This window comes from Spinacia oleracea, chromosome 5, assembly GCF_020520425.1.
Source record: "Spinacia oleracea cultivar Varoflay chromosome 5, BTI_SOV_V1, whole genome shotgun sequence".
In the NCBI taxonomy this organism is placed as follows: Eukaryota; Viridiplantae; Streptophyta; class Magnoliopsida; order Caryophyllales; family Amaranthaceae; genus Spinacia; species Spinacia oleracea.
The window spans coordinates 104,268,623-104,276,041 of record NC_079491.1 but is presented as its reverse complement, the minus strand read 5'-3'; the positions used below and the strand labels follow the sequence as shown (position 1 = coordinate 104,276,041).

At 34.3% G+C, this 7,419-nt stretch overlaps 1 long non-coding RNA gene across 1 annotated transcript; it reads right to left on the bottom strand.

Annotated features, from left to right (window-relative positions):
- Positions 1 to 1,645: 1,645 nt before the first annotated feature.
- Positions 1,646 to 5,543, bottom strand: LOC130461622 (uncharacterized). The gene is made up of 3 exons (XR_008921775.1): positions 5,251 to 5,543; positions 4,947 to 4,962; positions 1,646 to 2,029 (listed from the first exon to the last, which is right to left on the bottom strand). It is a non-coding gene; the product is annotated as an uncharacterized lncRNA (long non-coding RNA).
- Positions 5,544 to 7,419: the final 1,876 nt, after the last annotated feature.

Here is a 7,419-nt window from a genome sequence, read left to right as displayed (position 1 = left end):
GTGTCATGTATCTTATAGGTTTTTATGACGTATCTTATAGGTTTGTGTCATGTACCTTATAGGTTTGTGTCATGTACCTTATAGGTTTGTGCCATATACTTTAGATGTTGGTATACCTTATAGGTTTCGAGTTTTGATTAGGTTACTTATCTTCCGATTTGCACAAAAGAGTATAAATTTAAGAAAATAATAATAACAATATAAACTAGAGTTTAAAACTAGTTGCTAAATTCAAGTTTCTCTCTTGTTCAAATCGAAATCGATTTTGGATCTTCGATTCGGGTGTATTTAATTAAATTCTACAATTATTTTCGGTTTGGGATAACCTATATTCCATGTATGATATAGGTTAGTATGACATACTTTATAAGTTTTTATGATGTAGCTTATAGGTCTCTATGACGTATCTTTTATGGTTGTGTCATGTACCTTATAAGTTTATCCCATGTACCTTATATAATTGGGTCATGTCCCTTATAGGTTGTTTTCATGTACAATATAGGTTTGTGCGATGTACATTATAAGTTAGTATGACGTACCTTATAGGTTCTTACAATGTACCTTATAGGTTAGTAAGATGTACCTTATAGGTTTGTGCCATGTACATTATAGGTTTGGGTCATGTACTTTATAGGTTTGTGTCATGTACCTTATAGGGTTGTGTCATTTATCTTATAGGTTTGTGCCATGTATCTTATAGGTTTGTGTCATATACCTTATAAGTTAGTATGATGTACCTTATAGGTTCTTACAATAAATTCTATAGGTTGTACAATGTATCTTATATATTATCAAAATGTAGTTTAATGTGAAAACAATTACTTTTTTAATAATATATTATTTTGATTGAGTTTCCTTTATTTATAAATATAAATAAATATTTTTACAAAATATTTTGGTTTTTTCGGTTAATCGTGTTGATTGTAATTTGTACCCTATAGATTTTATGATGTGCCTCATATGATTGTGACATGTACCTTATAATTTGGTATAATATACCTTATAGATTTCAATGACGTACCTTATATGATCGTGACATGTACTTTATAGGTTAATATGGCATATCTTATACGAAGTAGATTATTACCATGTACCTTAAATTCCATGTTATTCACGTCATTTTTTTCCTGTTATCATTATATATAAAATCAGAGCCATAATTATTCTTTATCCCCTAATAAGAATGTAACATGCATATTTATATTTTTACAAGTGATAATCAGGCAATTCTCAACTTAGTCATACGAATTTAAGGTCAAGAAGACGAGACATGAGACATGGTTTTATTTTCATTATTTTCTTATCATTTGTTGAATGATCTTTATTTAAATGAGCCAAAAAAAGATAGGAATTACTAAACTAACATATCATTCTATGCTTTTTTGTTTTCTTTTTCTTTTTGTTACATCGAGACTATTAACATTGTCAAACTTGTAAAAATACCTTATAGGTTTGCATATTGTACCTTATGGTTTTCTTTGACGCACCTTATAGGTTTGCATGATGCACCTTATAGGTTTGCATAATGTACCTTATAGGTTTATATGACGTACCTTATAGGTTTGTGCCATATACCTTATAGATTAGTATGACGTACCCTATTTAAAGTTGTATAGATTGTGGGTTAACTAAGTTAAAATTAAAATTTGAGAACACAGGAAACCAACAATGTTCTATATTCAGCAAGATGAGGTGCTGAGTTGAACAAAATCAACCAATGTACATCTGTAAGCAACTGGAGGTGCATCAAGAATTCAAGACTGCTCCTGAGACCTTGCACCATATCGCAAAAAATATACAAAAATATATTTAAATCTTAGACAAAACTACAATGATAAATAAAAGATCATGTACCACATTATTTATTACAAGCAGTATAATAATGTCCTCAAAAGAAAATTAGCAACAAAAAGCAAAAACCCTGTATAAAATTACTTAAAAAAATATGCTTAAATGGCTTCTTGATAATATCGGCAACGACTTCCTCCATGTGTAGATCCTTCAGTGGTTTAAATGGCTTCTTCAGGTCCTGCAATAATTAATAAACAGAACCATTAGTCAAGTATTTAAGATGTACTTAGTTCAAGAAAAGTTATTCAAAGGCATACTTGCTCAATTATCATCACAATAATCTGCTTACATAATTTTTATGGCAGCCTTAGACCTTTTTATTAGTCCTTTCATACTTGGGATTAGTTATAGGCTTGTCTAGTAGATACACCTTGTTGCTGAAGAGATAAATAAATGATCTTGATGTTCTAGGATGTTTTGAGACATGAAGTTGGAAAGAGAGAATTTTTCCTTTAGTGATATGAATAATAAATATGATCTAGATATTGACAAGAAAGAAAATTTGACTATTTATCAAATATATTGTATCAACATTTATCATAGAGTAGTATCTAAGACATCTTTGACAACACAGTTCCAAGATATGCGTCAACCAACTGAACAGATAGCTCTATACAGAAGAAAATTGAAAATAAAATCATTTCAGAACAGTGGAAAAGAATCCTTAAAGGCTTAGCCCTTCCCCTGCAGTTAGAGCTAGAGCTTTAGCTGATCATAGAGATTCAATCAAAACCGTTGAAATTGACACCTCACAGCCTTATTCTTACTTGCCTTCTAACTTCAGAAGATCAGTAACTTCAACTTCATCTAGCCATTACCATGCTCAGCACCACAGTCAACACCCATCCTCACCCCTCCACAGTAGGGCTCACCACAACCAATCCCAATCACAACATCATTACCATCAACATCAACCATCCACAACTCTGTCTCCATCCCGGGCACGGCCTATCCAGGTCCGGTCCGCTAGCCCACGGTGCATTAAAGAAGATAGAAGCTACAATAGTCAAGTATCCCAAACACCAAACTTGGGATCAAATTACTTTTATAATGGCAACCTCCAAACCAACCCCAACCCCAAGGTAGCTGCCACTGCTACTACTGGCTCTAGCAGTGGAGGGTCAAAGCTTAATTACATGGCTGCCACTGAATCGGCTAAGGCGCGACTCCGGTCTCAAAGCGCACCGAGACATCGGCCTTCAACACCAGAGCGGGACCGACCTAGGACAGGTGCCGGGGTCGGGGACAGCGTCAAGAAGAGGCTATCATACCCTAATCCTGACCCATACAGTGGGATGGGGTATGGGAACTATAATTTGAGGCTATCAAACCGTACATTTATCCCAATGGCCAACACCATATGCCCTATTCTTTACTTCTAATGCCCCTAAGGTTATTCCTACCAACCATTCATCTTCTATACCCTCCTATCCCAATGAAAAAACTTTACTAAAGTAATAAGTAATTTATATAAGCATTTATCAGTATTAGACGATTCAACAATCTAGCTTAGCAAGAAGCCTGAAGCAAGCCCATCAGCTACACATCTAGATCAACTAGGATACTTGCCTTTGAGTGAAAGTGGTCCTAGTTTTTGTGTTTCCTTATCTCATATTCTCCTAAAAATCTTGAGAAAAAACAAAAAAACAAATTAAGCAACAAAATCAGACGCACTTAATATTCTTCTAACTCCAAACAAAGTGAAACTATTGGAGAAACTATAACATCGACCTTTACTACTCTACATTGTATTTCCCGATTCTTCAGAGCTGAAACTACAACTTATCAGTATGCTTGGCATAATTTCATGTCTACATTTGTCATATAACATCTCTTTTTTCTTTACATTTTCAGGCTTATAGGATGACTGTGCTGAAGGGTAGAAAGTACGACAAGCCAACTCATAGGAAGATATTGTTTGAAATGTTTCTATATCTCTAGCCTTTGAGATGTTTTTCCTTGGTTTACCAGTTGTGTTCCATTCTTGCATACACAATAATCAAATTTTAGAGTTTCAAAAATCACCCCAACACTTAGATTATGCATCTATTGTAGTAGAAGAATGCATGTATGTTAGTTGAATGAAAACTACTACGACTATTTCCAATTGGTAGTTGTGAAGTATGGAATCAAACCGTTCACTCAAGGTAGCATTGGCTAAAAGACCTGAGAAGGGAAAAGCCACTGTAATCTTGGTATTTAGGGAAGATGATCGCAGTGCAGTTGTTTCATTCCTGTGAGATCGATGTGGAGACTTTTGGATGTTAAAACCAGAAATTAGGGATTACAAAAACGAATTGGCCATGGACACACTTCAAATTATCAAGAAACAACCTGATACTATAATAATTATGGACGTTAGAAGTCCAATTTGAGGGAAGACAGACAAGGCTAGTTGAAACAATGACCCAGAAACAAGGCAAGCAACAATGGAAGCAAGCAATAAAAGAAGCAAGACTTGTGCACTCAAACTTGCAAAAACTATGAATCTAAACAAAGCTCTTATAGTTCATTTGACTAAGTATCCTAAGATAATTCCCAAATATCAGGAAATAGTTCAAAAACTTATTTCCCTCTTAGCACAAGGAACTGTTAATCAATGAGCCCAACTATCCTAAGATAATATGACAATGCACTTGCTAGTAAGGGCTCTTATATATCACTTTTGTTGTCCATTTCCTTATTACCGTTCAGGAGTACATAATAAATATAGAGATTCCAAATTGCTTAAATACATTTCCCAATTAAGAAATAAGGTGACCCCAAGAAAATTAAGGATTGAAGAAGAACCTTAAACCTCATACTTTGTAAGTAATAAGACCAGTTTACAACAACAATATTTAGATTCCAAATACAAATCAAAGACAAGCTAATTCAATTTTTTTTTTTGGTAATTAAGCTGTAGCTAATTCAACCTACACATACAAGAATTAATTATTAATTAAATAAATAAGCAAAAACTCATTGGATTAGTATTTACTAGTCAAAATGAGTCGAGCAAGAAAATCAAGCAAAGAATTCAACAAATTAAGTAAGAAAGTTATAGCAAAAAACATAATGTAATGGAAAAAAGTGAGAGATAGAAAATAACACACCTTGATTTGGGTAAGGCTGCAAAACAAAGTAAAAATGAAATCAGGTGCTTAATCATCTACCAAACAAAATAAAATCAATCGAAAAAACAACTGTTGAGATCCAATCCAACAAAATTGTTCCAAAATAAAAAATTAAGAACAAAATCAATACAAACAAACAAATACAAATTAAGAACCAAATCAAAATTCAAATAATCGTTTAAAAAGTACAATAACTTGCAACAAAATCGGTCCAAAAATCACAAATTAATCACATAATCACGAAAATAAAAGTTGAAAAATTAAACATAAATTGAAATCATACCTTTAAAACCACACCAAATCCGGAAATTAGATTAATATATTCGAGAACGTGGATTAAATCGCAGCAATTAGAACGAAATTTAAGAGAAATTCGAGCTTGATACACCGACACAATGAAGAGGGAGAGAGATGAGAACTTGTCCGATTTTAGAGAGAGAAGCAATTAGGCGTGAAAGAGGAAGAAGCTGGTCGAGTAATAGTTTATCGAATTTACAAAAATGCCATTATTAAGCTATTGATTTCAGCCTTTAGATTAGAAAATATCCGAAGGCTCACATTTATTCTCACATAAGATTGTGTTCTCACCTTAAGAAGTGTTCTCACGTGATCCCTTTTCTATACATATATATATATATATATATATATATATATATATATATATATATACATTTATATATGTATATATAGGGTTGAGATCCGGTGAGAAGTGAATTTAGGTGAGAAGCGTGAGAAGCTTTCCCAACCGTTTGTTTAAAAGTATCCTACGGCTATAACCACTCACGTGGTTGTGTTAGACTTAAAAAGATTTACTCCCACTCTCTTCTCCAACAAGCCAAAACCCCACGTCACACTCATTTATGTTTCAATCCTTCTGAGCACGCCGGACTCCTTCTCCGGACTCCTTCTCCGGTGTTCCCGACATAACAGTTAACCAAACACCCTGATTTGCCCAAATCTTCTGATATTCTTCTCAATTCAATTATTTTTCTTACCTATTAATTACCCCCATTAAATTTCTTTATCTTCTTCCTCCTCACTCTGCCTTTGTTCTGTTTCAGGTACATTACATTCCCCCCCTTAATTTAACGTTTTATAGGTATACTTGTTCTTAATTGTAACCCCTTTTAAAATTATAGATTAAATCTTCCGAATTCAGACTGATTTATTCAAAGGCAAAAATCAAGCAAAAACCCAACCCTCTTTCTCTCTCCTCCATCTTCATAAAAAAATCAAGATTCAAGATATAATTCAGATATAGATACATTGAAAGTACAATAGGGATACATCAAAAATGTATTGAAGATACATCGATCGTAATGAGAAAGTGGGTTGAAGATTTAATCATTTCACCTGGAAATTACCAACCAATTGTAAGTATATTAATGTTTAATTAGAGATACAACAAACATTAACCATCATAAATACATCAAATTGACATTGTAGATTTGCAGATACATAAAAATGATACTGCAGATACATTAAATTGGCATTGCAGATACATCAAAAGGATACTACAAATACATTAAGAAAACCAAAAGTAGAACAAGAGGTGATTGGGTTTTATGGTGTAACTGGTGATTGGGTTTACATGAAAGAGTTTCAAATTGTAGTTGTAGACATATTTACCAGAGAGTTACATAAATGGAGGAAACAAAACTAGGGAAGAAAGAAAAATGACACATACAACACGTGATCAACGGATGTTTCCTTTTGCTTTATACTTTGTACTTCCAAATGTTTACCATATTAATGTCACGCGCGTAATCTAAGCCATCAAATTAATAAATCCAACGGTTGACAACGTTTCTCACGCTTCTCACCTAACTTATACTTCTCACGTGAACCTTCCTCTCTCTCTCTCTCTCTCTATATATATATATATATATATATATATATATATAGAGAGAGAGAGAGAGAGAGAGAGAGAGAGAGAGAGAGAGAGAGAGAGAGAGAGAGAGAGAGAGAGAGAGAGAGAGAGAGAGAGAGAGAGAGAGAGAGAGAGAGAGAGAGAGAGAGAGAGAGAGAGAGAGAGAGAGAGAGAGAGAGAGAGAGAGAGAAAGACTCCCGTAGGAACACTTCTTACGGTAAGAACACTTCCTAGACCGTTGGATTGTTTCTAATCTGACCGCCCAAAATGAATCGATTTTAACAAATCTGGACCTTTAATATTTTACGGTTGGGATTAAAAACAAAACAAAAAAAATTCAGATTTTTTTTCTCTCTCTCCATTTTCAGATTTCTTTTTCTCTCTCTTCACTTCCTCTTCTAGATTCAGATCTTTCTCTCTCCACCACCAACATCCGTCGCTCGTTCGTAGCCACCACCAACATCCGGCCATTTTCGCTCGCCTCAGGCCGCCACTGCTCCCCTCTCTCCGCCGCCGCTGCTCGCCTATAGCAGCCGCCACTACTCGCCTCTCGCCGCTACTCTTAGCAATTCAATCGCCGGT